Source organism: Perognathus longimembris, chromosome 11 (genome assembly GCF_023159225.1).
Source record: "Perognathus longimembris pacificus isolate PPM17 chromosome 11, ASM2315922v1, whole genome shotgun sequence".
NCBI lineage: Eukaryota > Metazoa > Chordata > Mammalia > Rodentia > Heteromyidae > Perognathus > Perognathus longimembris.
Genome location: NC_063171.1, coordinates 40,073,417 through 40,087,303, shown reverse-complemented (window position 1 = coordinate 40,087,303; position 13,887 = coordinate 40,073,417). Strand labels below are relative to the sequence as shown.

At 37.7% G+C, this 13,887-nt stretch overlaps 1 protein-coding gene across 3 annotated transcripts in view; it reads right to left on the bottom strand.

Annotated features, from left to right (window-relative positions):
- Ash1l (ASH1 like histone lysine methyltransferase) overlaps positions 1-13,887 on the bottom strand; it is a 126,861-nt gene that overhangs the window by 85,715 nt on the left and 27,259 nt on the right. The gene's annotated exons all lie outside the window — the stretch shown is intronic.

Here is a 13,887-nt window from a genome sequence, read left to right as displayed (position 1 = left end):
CCAGCTTTGGCTTTTTCATTCATTATCTCGCACTTTACCACTTGAGCCATAGCTCTAGTCCATCTTTTTGCTGGTTAAGTAAAAACAGACTCTTGAGGCTTTTTGCCCAGACTGGCTTCAAACTATAATGCTGAGATTTCAACCTCCAGAATAGCTAGTTGAGCCACTGGGTACCCAGTTGTCATTTTGCTTTTAACTCACTAAATATGCATTAACATATAAGAATGTATTGCTTCTGAAAAGAGAAATCTTTTTGGTAACAATTTCTTGTTTATTTGTTTTGTTTTTGTTGCCAGTCCTGGGGCGTGGACTCAGGGCCTGAGCACTGTCCCTTGTTTCTTTTTCTTCTTTTTGCTCAAGGCTAGCACTCTACCTCTTGAGCCACAGCGCCCACTTCCGGCATTTTTCTATATATGTTGTGCTGAGGAATTGAACTCTGGGCTTCATGTATATGAGGTGAGCACTTTACTACTAGGCTGTATTCCCAGCCCAAAAGAGAAATCTTTTTTAAGTACAACAAAAATTTTCCCTATAGTCCTCCTTCCAGAACAAAAGCTGAGTTCAACAATTTCAAGCCAACCTAGGACAAACTTTGACCTACTTCTAGTCCTTTAACTCATTCTCAGTTATAGTTGAGTAGTTAAATTTTCTCTTAATGCAGGAGAACTAGAAAAAAATATAAAAATTCTTCTCTTTAACATTTTAAGTAAAATCTTAAGAGTTAGAAATAGTTGTGTTTTTTTTTCAGGGTTTGAGCACTGTCCCTGGCTTCTTTTTGCTCAAGGCTAGCACTCTACCACTTGAGCCACAGCGCCACTTCTGGCCTTTTCTATATATGTGGTTGCTGAGGAATTGAACCCAGGGCTTCATGTATGCGAGGCGAGTACTTTACTACTAGGCCATATTTCCAGCCCAGAAATAGTTATTAAATCATATACTATAAACTACTTAATTCATGAGTTCTGTACTAAATTTACTATATTACATAATAGTCTATCTTATTCTGGAATAACTACTAAATACATGCTCCTAACTACAAAATACTCAAAAAACCTGGAAGAAAAAGCAATACCAAATGTTCTTTTAATATATAGAGGGTTGTATGTTTATGTGTGTGAGCGTGAAAGCAGCACCAGTCCTAGGGATTAAAGTCAGGGCCTTTGTGCTGTCCCTGAGCTTTTGGGTTCAAGGCTACTTACTGCTCTACAACTTGAACAACTGGCCCACCACTTCCAGCTTTTTGTTGATTAATTGAAGATAAAAGTCTCATGGACTTTTCTGCCTGGACTAACTTTGGAACGTGATCTACAGATCTCAGCTTCCTGAGTAGCTAGAATTAGTCTACGGCCATACCACCCTGAGTACTCATCTGAGTACTCATCTGAGTAGCTAGAATTATAGACATAAACCACCAGCACCCGGTTATAGTAAATATGTTTATATAACTGTATGACATGTATATGGTAAATATAAAAAATGAGAGACATAGGCAAAAATCACCAGATTACAAAAGGCTAGAAAAGGAAGTGGTGCTGTGGCTCAAGTGATAGAGCTCTAGCCTTGAGATGAAGAGCTCAGGGAAAATGCCAGGCCCAGAGTTCAAGCCCCATAACTGACCAAAAAAAAAAAAAAAAAAAAAAAAAAAAAGGCTACAAGGTATCAAACAAAATTTAAACATGTATAGAAATGTGCTGTAACTGTATATTGTACCAAAATATCATGGGTTGTTGGGTTTTTTTTTTTTTTTTTTGGCCAGTCCTGGGGTTTGAACTCAGGGCCTGAGCACTGTCCCTGGCCTTTTACGTGGTACTGAGGAATCGAACCGAGGGCTTCATAAATGCTAGGCAAGCACTCTACAACTAAGTCACCTTTCCAGATCCAAATGTCATAATTTTCTTTCTTTTTTTTTGCTCAAGGCTAGTACTCTACCACTTGAGCCACAGTACCACTTCCGGCCTTTTCTGTTTACGTGGTACTGAGGAATTGAACCCAGGGCATCATGCATGCCAGGCAAGCACTCTTCTACTAAGACACATTCCCAGCCCCCAAATGTCATAATTTTTATAAGAGGAAATTTGGTAATAACTAGAGAGATTCCATATATATTTAACTACACCTTTAAAACTATGATATTCTGGTTCTGCAATATCCTGGTTCTAAATATGTCAGCAAGGCTATACAATACATCACATTTTAATAGCAAAACTCTGAAATCATTCAAAAGATTAAGTTCTTCTAGAGAACTGACTGAATAAGATACATCTATATAACTGATTACTAAGAAACTGCCCCCCCCCAAAAAAAAGGAAAGAAAAAAAAGGAAAGGACTCAAAATACTGCTAGGGGCTGAGAGACCATCAGAACATGTGATAAGCAAAGAAAAAGATTTAGAACAATGTATACTATGCCACATTTTGTATTAAAAATGGGAATAGAGTATATGATTATACATGCCTATTTGATTACATTAAAAAAATGGAGCAAACCAAAATTTTGGTAAAAACTATGAGCCATGGGGAAGAAAACAGAGCTAGAAGCAATATCTCTGTGCATCAGCTAGAAGCAATATCTCTGTGCATCTAACTTGTATTATGACCAACAGTCAGGCCCCTTCCTCTCTATCTCTCTTTGCTTCCTAGACAGCACGAGATGAGCAGCTTAATTTTTGTCACATGCTTCTACCAAGAAATACTGTCTTGGGCTGGGGATATGGCCTAGTGGCAAGAGTGCTTGCCTCGTATACATGAGGCCCTGGGTTCAATTCCCCAGCACCACATATATAGAAAATGGCCAGAAGTGGCGCTGTGGCTCAAGTGGCAGAGTGCTAGCCTTGAGCAAAAAGAAAGCCAGGGACAGTGCTGAGGCCCTGAGTCCAAGGCCCAGGACTGGCCAAAAAAAAAAAAAAAAAAAAAAAAAAAGCAACAGGATTAAGCAGCTATGGACTGGAGAGCCTAAAATAATGACCTTAAAGAAATACTTCCAGGCACTAGTGGCTTATTATGCCTAAGCTACTAAGCTGGCTAAGATCTAAGAACCTTAGTTTGGAGTTAGCCTGGCAGACAAAGAGATTCTAATTTCCAACTAGTTCTAGCTAGAACTGGAGGTGTGGCTCAAAAGAGAGTGTGCTAGCTGTGAGGGAAAAACCTGAGGAAGAGCACAAGGACCTGGGTTCAATATCCAACCCTAAAACAACTCCCCCTAACTTTGGCTTTTAAGTTGTTTACCTCAGGTATTTTTGCGATGGTAAGAGAAAGCTGAATAAGACACCTATTAATATGCTATGTTAACTCTAGAAGCTCATAAACACTGAGTACTGATTTGATATACAAGTTATCACACACTCTTCTTATACATGATAAAGTCTGGGCAGAATTCTGCAAATAACATACTGATTTAGAAAACATCTTCCAGAATAACTTGAGATGTAACTGAAATCATTTATCTTTTTTTCCTTTTCTTTTTTGTCAAGGTTTTATACGATATGGCTTATCTGGCTTCGAACTCACTATTACAAGTGCTGAGATTGTAGGTATACACTACCACATTCAGCCTGATTGTACATTAGTAGAGGAATATGTTTTAACATTAACTTGAACTCTTTAGTAAAAAGGAATTTGCCTAAACTTTTTTTTTTTTTTTTGCCAGTCCTGGGCCTTGGACTCAGGGCCTGAGCACTGTCCCTGGCTTCTTCCGTCTCAAGGCTAGCACTCTGCTGCTTGAGCCACAGCACCGCTTCTGGCGTTTTCTGTATATGTGGTGCTGGGGAATCGAACCTAGGGCCTCGTGTATCCGAGGCAGGCACTCTTGCCACTAGGCCATATCCCCAGCCCGATTGCCTAAACTTTTAAGTGAGATAAATATCACTAAATATTTATGATTCTATCTATATTCCTAAAAGCTTGCTGTTAAGTTTATTTTGGCCTCAAACATGTATTCCTTCTACTTCAGTACTGGAAATAATAAGCACGTACCACCAGACCTACTTTCAGTTTACTAATTTTATTCAAGCAAATCTATCCTGTACCTTGTCAAATTAGATTCAAGATATGCTTAACTCTTTTACCTAAGACAAGAGAAATAATTTTCTTCCATATTTCATAATTGGAGTTACATAGATGGATTTATAACCTTGAATAAAATGAAGTCTCTGCAGAAATCTGTGTTTATAGTAAAGATAAATTATTATCACTAAAAATTATGGGGCTGAGAGTGTGGTTTAGTGGTAGAGTGCTTGCCTAGCATGCATGAAGCCCTGGTTTAATTCCTCAGAACCACATAAACAGAGAAAGGCCAAAGTGGCATTGTGGCTCAAGTGGTGGAGTACTATCCCTGAACAAAAGAGGTTCAGGGACAGTGCCCAGGCCCCAGGACTGGGAGAGGGGGATACACATACACATACACACACACACACACACACGGATATTTGTTCTTGAATTGTGATATAACTAAGTACAACATTACTATGCTTCTATTAACTCAACAAATATAAAAGTACTATGAACAGTTATCCTCAGGTTATAACGTCAACCTTTACTCATATTTGGCAGAATTTGATTATTTTCCCACCCTGAACATTTGATTTTTATCACCAGTCCTTTTACTTTTAATATTTCTGTTAGGGTCTCATGCTTTTGTCTATTCTAGGAATACAGTCCATCTATCTCTATCTCTCCAGTAGCCATGAACCATTACAAAAGTCCCATTTTTTTTAAGTTTTTTTTTTTTTTTTTGCCAGTCCTAGGGCTTGAACTCAGGGCCTGAGCACTGTCCCTGGCTTTCTTTTGCTCAAGGCTAACACTCTGCCACTTGAGCCACAGCGCCACTTCTGGCCATTTTCTGTATATGTGGTGCTGGGGAATTGAACCCAGGGCCTCATGTATACGAGGCAAGCACTCTTGCCACTAGGCCATATCCCCAGCCTTTTTTTTTTGGCCAGTCCTGGGGCTTGGACTCAGGGCCTGAGCACTGTCCCTGGCTTCTTTTTGCTCAAGGCTAGCACTCTGCCACTTGAGCCACAGCGCCACTTCTGGCCATTTTCTGTATATGTGGTGCTGGGGAATCGAACCCAGGGCCTCATGTATATGAGGCAGGCACTCTTGCCACTAGACCATATCCCCAGCCCTCCCCCCCCCCCAGCCTTTCTTTTAAGTTTTTAAACTACATTTTTGGTATGACTAATTGTTGAAATTCTCAAAATGAAATAGATGTTGCTCACTTGGGTTTATTTGTTTTTCCTTCAACAGAATTCATACCTAAATCTGACATATGTATATTTAAATATAATATATATAACTATATAGAAGAATTTTCAGATATTTATATTATATAGTTTTTTCTTTTGACACAGAGTAAGTGACTTATTATACAGCCCTATTTTAAAAGAGCACTATAAAGCCAGGCATCAATGGTTCATGCCTGTAATCCTAGCTACTAAGGAGGCTGAGATCTGAGGTTAACAGTTGGAAGCCAGCTTAGGCAGGGAAGTCCCTGAGATTCTTATCTCCAATTAACCACCAGAAAACTAGAAGTGGTGCTGTGGCTCAAAGTAGTAGAGTGCTAGCTTTGAGTGAAAAAAGTTCAGGGACAGTACCCAGGCCCTGAGTTCAAGCCCCATGACTGACAAAAAATTTAAAAATAAATAAGTAAATAAAAGAGCACTATACGGTCAGATTGGTCTCAAATTTGACATCATCTTGCCTCAGCTTGAGACTATAAGTATGTTCCAAAATACCTGACTTTGTCAATACATAATTTTTAGGTGATTCATTTGATCAATCCTGTCATAATTTCATCTCTTACCCTTGGCATTCTAGTTATACTTTCTCTTGGGAGGGTAGCAACATTTGTCATAGGAGTGTCATACTTTAATTATCTCATTAAGAAGGCCTTCCAAATGATGATATTCTTTCATCACATTTCTATCCCAGAATCTGAATTTTTACCCAAAGCAAGACTAATTTTTTTTTTTTGGGGGGGGGGGGGCCAGTCCTGGGGCTTGGACTCAGAGCCTGAGCACTGTTCCTGGGTTCTTTTTTCTCAAGGCTAGCATTCTGCCACTTGAGCCACAGCGCCACTTCTGGCCATTTTCTGTATATGTGGTGCTGGGGAATTGAACCCAGGGCCTCATGTATACAAGGTAAGCACTCTTGCCACTAGGCCATATCCCCAGCCCCAAGACTAATTTTTTGTTTCCATTTTTCTAAGCTTTTTTTTAAAGCTACTTTAAGAAATCTTATCTTTGTAGAATTTCAGGACCAATATTATGCTCACTATGTTCTCTGAAAATACTTAAGTAACTTTGCAGTAATTTGTTTGTTGAAGATTTTGTTTTGCCAGTTCTGGGGCTTGAACTCAGGGCCAGAGCACTGTCCTTGGCTTTTTTTTTTGCTCAAGGCTAGCACTCTGCCATTTGAGCCACGGCGATACTTCCAGCCTTTTCTGTTTGTGTGGTGCTGAGGAATCAAACCCAGGGCTTCATGTGTATAAGGTGAGCACTTCACCACTAGGCCATATTCCCAGCCCTGTTTGCTGAAGATTTTGTAGAATTAAAGTTATTTACAAAGTTTTTTTTTTGTTTTTTTGGGGGGAGTCATTTTTTTGAGACTTCACTATTGTTTTCTAATAACCAGTCAAAATTTTCTTTGGTTTCTCTACTTAGTAAATTTTCTTTAAAAACAAAAATCAATTCTGGACTTTCATATTTGTTTGCACATAAATTTAGACAAAACTCTGCCAAGTTTCCTTCCTTGTCTTTTCTTTTTTATTTGTTTACATTAGTTATACATGGGAAAATTGCAGTTACATTTCCTATACATTACACTGTACTCAATTAAACTCACACTACTACTGTCCCGTCCCACTTCCAAAAGCCATTTAAACAGATTTCATTTTTCTTTTTGCTTTTGTATCTCAGAATTACTTAGAAATGTTTACTTACAACCTATTAAAAATAAAGAAAAAAAAGCATAAAAAGCAGCATTAGTGAGTCAAAATGGTGATATTTGGATTCAATTCTCTGGGACTAAGAAAGCGATGCCTTCTAACAATTTAACTCAACAATGACTTTTTCCATTATCAAAATTAATGATCTGAAATGAGACCATTCATAGCCTCCATACTTCACTATGTGTACTATTCAAACAAACCACAATACAGGTATCTCTCACATTCTATTCTTAAGAGAAATTGAACTGCTCAACCAAGACAAGTTCCTACAACATGAAAGCAGGAACTGAGGGTGAAATTGATTAAACTAATTATGATAGTTAAAGTTTTCCTCATGGACGGACCTATTTGTATAGCAAAGGCCCCAAATAATAGAAGAGATATGCTTTTCCTCCATGCTTGTATCATGTAAGTCATTTTGGAAAAAGAGCGGTATCCTTGTTTTCTCTCTAAAACTTTTTTTTCCCCAAATGTGAAGATCCAGAAGGATTTACATAATTGCTACTGCTATGGAGAAATTGGGCATTGTGCACAGTATTCTCTACTTCCAAATAACTAGTTCAAGCACCTCTGGAAGTAATCAATCAAGAGAAAGTACACAACAGAAACCACCAATACAGAACAAAAAGGTACCTAATGTACCATCAGATATTCTTGCTTGGTTAATGTCAATAAAGCATGTGGATGTGGAAAAGGTAGCTGACTGACTTTCTAGACTTTTGCCTAAGCTGGCATAACAATCAGAAGTAATATTCAGCCCACAAGGCTTGGGTAAGATGAGACAACATGCTCATTTTCTCCAACTTAACGAGTCTCAAATTCTCAAAGAGCTAAGAAACTATTTTAGGTAAGGTACTAGGAGAACCACATATTAGTAACAGTAAAACTGCTCACTTGTGCTCATCTGGTGCCATATCTACTATCCATACATTTTTGTGAAAATGCTTTTTCATACTTTCTAAATGGACTTTCTAATACAATAGCAGAACTTTGTATTATAAACCTGTATATGAAACTTTGAGGTGTTTTCCAAAATTGAGAGCAAAATATACATACTAGATCAGAACCTGGAGACTAAAAAAAAAAAAATTAAAAGCTGAGGGCTGGGGGATATGGCTCAAACTGTAGAGCACTTGTACAACCAGTACTGCAGAGTAAGTTCAAATTTAATATTTCAGTAACTGTTCTGGCTACATTTTTACTTTACCTAAGTATCACTTCTCGCATCCATTGCTGACACTGTCATCTTTTGATTATCTATATTCTCTCCAATGAGAAAATATAACTCACAGAAACTGAATCTTAGATATTCCGTAAGTACAGACTGAAGAAAGATTCATATTAATATTAAGCAGCTCCAGGAAAAACTTTGTTAATATGCAAGCACTATCCTCCTCTTGCCATACATATTTCTCTTAATTTGTGACAGTGACATTTGCCGGTACAAAGTGGCATTAACCTAGATGAAAAGGTTAGTTTTGTTATTAAACAGGCCCTGGATAAAATTAACGTATTTTTCTATCTTTTGGTACTTTGTAGAGGGACAAAAGACATTGTATTAGACTCATAGAAAGAGAATTCTTTGGGCAGGGGACAGTTGTTGCTTCTGTGTATTTCAGTGGATAGATCAGGTACTTTGTGCATGCTAGGCAAGTATTCTATCTACCTGCATTACAAGTCATGGAATTGCTAGATTTTGCAATGGTTGATTTAACACACACAGACATATATAGACACAGGCACGCGCACGCACACACACACAATCTTCCAACAGATCAAAATACAAACTCAAGATGAGTTTTGCTAGTTGTGGCTTGAACTCCCATTCAACCTCATTATCTGTTACTCTTACACAGTTAAATCTCTACTAAATCTCTACATCTTATCTTTAAACCAGATCTCTAATGCCACCTGCTGTTGAGGCTCTGGGATTTCAACAAACTAGTTATCTGAACCAGTATCATTCCAGTGTGTCTCTGACTCCTGCATTAGGATTTAGGTGGCAGTTTAGCATTAACTATGCATATATTTAAGAAATAAAATTCAAATACTGTATCTTTTAAGACTTAACATTAAAGTTGTAAATGAATATGTTTGTAATCACAAATTTTTAAAATAAACTTCAAAAAGAGCAACATTAACTTCTAATTTTTCCTGAGAAATAGTACTATAAAGTTCAATCTTCCATTCCATAAAAAAAGAAAGAAAAAAAAGAAGAAAATCAATTTTACCATTGTTATCTACCAGAAATGGGAAGGACAAAAAAGCTAAAACCTAGGTCATACCTAACCAATTTTCTTAGACAACTTCCTTTCCAGAAAATTGAAATTTTGTTTGTACCAACTTTTAATAATTCTCCACAAAAATTATTTTGCTGAAATTCAAAATTACTTCTCCAATGAGGCATTTCTTAAATAACCTAATAAGTTGGCAATAAGCCTTTGTTTTTAAACAGAAAGCTAATTTGAAGGGAAAATACAATTGTGGCTACACGTTTTGTTTATAACTCATTGTGTTCATTAAATGTATGTATCTTGGGCTAAAGTAACATCATTATTTTATTACTACTGTCACCTGTTACTCAATATAGCACCAAATATCAATACTATTTGAAGTAACTTGTTAGTTTGTTTTCAGGACCTGAGCACTGTCCTGGCTTCTTTTTGCTCAAGGCTAGCAGTCTGCCACTTGAGCCACAGTGCCACTTCTGGCCATTTTCTATATACATAGTGCTGGGGAACTGAACCCAGGGCTTCATGTATGCAAGGCAAGCACTCTTGCCACTAGGCCATATTCCTAGCCCATTTGAAGTAATTTGTAATAAGCATGCAGTGGTAATGAAACATTTATCCCCATTCCCTATATGAAACAGATGTTTCAACTACTTTTCATTTGTCACATAAGCATACTATGTACACTGTGATAATATAAATAAGCAATGCTGCAAAATTCCAAAATTGGAATTTTCTTTAAATACGGGGAAAGAAGTTATCACTCACTATCTTTTCTCCTTTTAAGTCAGTGTATGGTAAATTTAAGTAAACACGATTTTTATTTCCACTTTCTAAAGTAGCCAATAGAGAACGGGTATACCACTCTTGACCATTTATGACACAGAAAGTACATAAAACTCTAAGAAAGTCCAATACAATTTTTATTGGAAATTCACCACAAATTTTGTTCTTTCATAAAAGAGAAGAAAAATGACAGGAAAAACTGCTATAAAATTAAGAATGAGGGGCTGGGAATTTGGCTTAGTGCTACAGTGCTTGCCTAGCATACATGAAGCCCTGGGTTCAATTCCTTAGTACCACATAAACAAGCAAAAATACCCCCAAAACAAGTAAACAAAAAAAATTTTAAATGAACATATTTGTTACTGAAAACAACTGAGGATTATTATTTCTAGCTAAATAGCAGCCTAAGTATCGTGAAAAATCTGTGAATTCCAACAAACTAATTTAAGCCAGCATAAGATATAATATTTATTATTTCTACTTCCATTATTAGAGAAAAATCTCTAAGGGGACCAAAAGGAAAAAATACAGGAGTAAACCTGGTAATGCATGTTTTTCTAGGAAAGGTTGGGGAACCCCTTTTCCTCAAGGGTCATTTGGCAAGTGACATTAGCTAGTGTTGATGTTTATGCTACTGCGAAAAAAGCCCCTAGGTATATGGAATTTCCAGGTCAGTTTGCTGTTGCCTTGGCAGAACCAGATCACATAATTTTTAGGGTTTGGACCTATCCTACTCATGAAGGATAAAACATGCAAAACTATGGTCTAGAGGCAAAGGAGACTCCTGGGGTATAAGCAACGCATTTTGAGCCTTAACAAAGCAAATTAAAAAGCTCTGAAGGAAGCCATCATCAAATTAGGCTCCAAGTTTAACCATAGATAAAGATTAACAAAATACAAACTTTATAATCAACTGGACAAGTTCTAGAAAAAATTGTTTTCATTGAAATTACACTAAGCTTATAAATTAATAGGTAAATGCAAGGAGTATTTTAAAATGAGGTTTAGTTGTATTTATAAAATACAACTAAAACTATATTTGCAAATAAACAGAAATATCAGTGACAAAAAGGAAAATCAAACTGACTTTAGTACATAAAAGCATGTTTTGAGAAGTAGTAAATGGCTGTTATGTGAGCATTCATGAGGTTGAAACAGGAAGATCATGAATTCCAGGACAATCTGGGCTATGTAGCAAAATCCTGTCTCAAAAACAAAATACAAAAGAAAAGAAAAAAAAAAAAAAGGTAACATCTCTAATCAGAGACAAAGACAGACTTCTTTATTAAGTGTAAGGGAAAATCAGTACATTCAGAAACAGATGAATATTGACCCATAATTCAGATACTCTATAAAATCCCTAATGGATCAAAGATTGGTATGTAAAAATGAAAACATAAAAAATGTCTTACATGCTGAGGATGAACAGTTGCAGAGCAATTTCCTACCTTGTAGGAAACCCTGAATTATATGCCCATCATTGATGAAAACGACAACAAAAAGAACGAAAATGTGAAAAGTCCTACAAAAAATAGGAAATCTTGGAGTGAAGAAGGCTTTTTCAAATGACACATGAAAATCTACAAATCATCAAAGTAAAGCATTATGCTGTGTGTGGTAGCACACACCTGTAATCACTTCTGGCATCCAGCACTTGGCAGGCTGAGGCAGGAGGATCTTGAGTTTAAAGTCAGCTTGGACTACATAAGAAGTCTGAGGCTGGCCTGGGCTTTAGATTCTATATCCAAAAAGCAGTAGATATTTATTAATTCATTTAGATAAAAAAACTAAATACTTTTGCATGGCAAAATCATGCAGGCAATCTTTAAAGACAAGTAACCAACTGAAAAAACATAGCCCATATTTTGAAGAACTAAAGAAACTATTTTAGCCATAGAATTAAAAGAATACCCAGAATTAAATAGGAGAAGAAAAGATGTAGAACAGTTTATATAATATGCTACCATTTATGTTTTAAAACTGAGGAGGAAGGGCTGGGAACATGGCCTAGTGGTAGAATGCTTGCCTAGAATACAAGAAGCCCTGGATTTGATTCCTCAACACCACATAAACAGAAAAAGCTGGAAGTGGTGCTGTGGCTCAAGTAGTAGAGTGGTAGTTTTGAGCAAAAATAAGCCAGGGGGGCTGGGGATATAGCCTAGTGGCAAGAGTGCCTGCCTCGGATACCCGAGGCCCTAGGTTCGATTCCCCAGCACCACATATACAGAAAACGGCCAGAAGCGGCGCTGTGGCTCAAGTGGCAGAGTGCTAGCCTTGAGCGGGAAGAAGCCAGGGACAGTGCTTAGGCCCTGAGTCCAAGGCCCAGGACTGGCCAAAAAAAAAAAAAAAAAGCCAGGGACAGTGCCCAGGTCTTTAATTCAAGGCCCAGGACTGGCAAGACAAAACAAAACAAACAAACAAACAAAAAACCTGAGGAGGAGCAGCCCGGCGCTGGTGGCTCATGCTTATAAACGTAGCTACTCAGGAGGCTGAGATCTAAGGATCTCAGTTTAAAGCCAGCCCAGGAAAGGAAAGTCCATGAGACTCTTTTCTCCATTAAACCACCAGAAAATCAGAAGTAGCGCTGTGGCTAAATGATGCAGTACTAGCTTTGAGCAAAAGAGCTCAGGGATAGTGTCCAGGCCCTGAATTCAAGCCCCACAACTGACATAAACAAACAAACAAATATATAAATAAACAAATAAAACTGAGGAGGAACATGTATATGAGATACATGTACATGCATTCGCTTGAGTATGCCAATGTTTCCAAAAGATATAAAGTTATGCTGGTTTAAGGATTTTAAAAATTATTGTGTATATATATTTGGGGTGGGGGTGGGGCTTGAATTCTGGGCCTGGGCGCTGTCCCTGAGCTCTTCAGCACAAGAAAGCACTCTGGAGCCACAGTGCCATTTCCGGTTTTCTGGTGGTTAACTGGAAATAAGAGTCTCACAGACTTTCCTGCCCAGGCTGGCTTTGAACCACAATCCTCAGATATCAGCCTCCTGAGTAGCTAGGATTATAGGTGCAAGCCACCAGTGTGCCTGGCTTAAGTTACTATTTCTGTGACACTGGTAACTAAACCCCAGGCCCTTGGGCATAGTAGGCAAGCACTCTACTACTGAGCTATATCCTTAGCCCTAGATTTACTTGTTTGAATTTTTCTTTACAGCAATTTTATTTCCAAATAATTTTTTAGTGGTACTGGGGTTTGAACTCAGCACCTCATGCTTCCTGGACAAGTGCTCTAATGCTTTTTCTCCCTTAGGCATTTATTTTTCAGATAGGGGGTTTCATATTTTTACCTACAGTCAGGCACGCAATACCATCTTCCTACCTCTGCCTTCTGAGCAGCTGAGACTACAGGCATGCACCACTATCTCTGGCAACAATGTGTTCTTAATGTGGTCTGCTCTCCAAAGACAAGCCTGGAGAAATATTGAATAAAATTGTTCTTCACTTTGGGTCATAAACAGTTGTTTTGTTTTACAGATATCATAGTACTGAATGCCTAAAAGGAGATTCCATAATGTAGTTGTTGTGCTCAGATAGTGGAAAGGAGTAATGGTAACAATATTTAATTCGCTTTTATCTTTTAAGTCTTGTATCATGGAAATGTGTTTACCCAATCAAAATAATAAGTAAATATATATATTATATATATATATACTGAAGTTACATAGCTTATGTATGTTTTTTTGTTTTTGCTTTTGCCAGTCCTGGGGCTTGAACTCAGGGCCTGGACACTGTCCCTGGGCTTGCTCAAGGCTAGCACTCTACCACTTGAGCCACACACAGCACACTTCTGGCCTTTTCTGTTTATGTGGTACTGAGGAATGGAACCCAGGGCTTCATGTATGCTAGGCAAACACTCTACCACTAAGCCACACTCCCAGCCCATGGTACATTTTATACAAGTATAA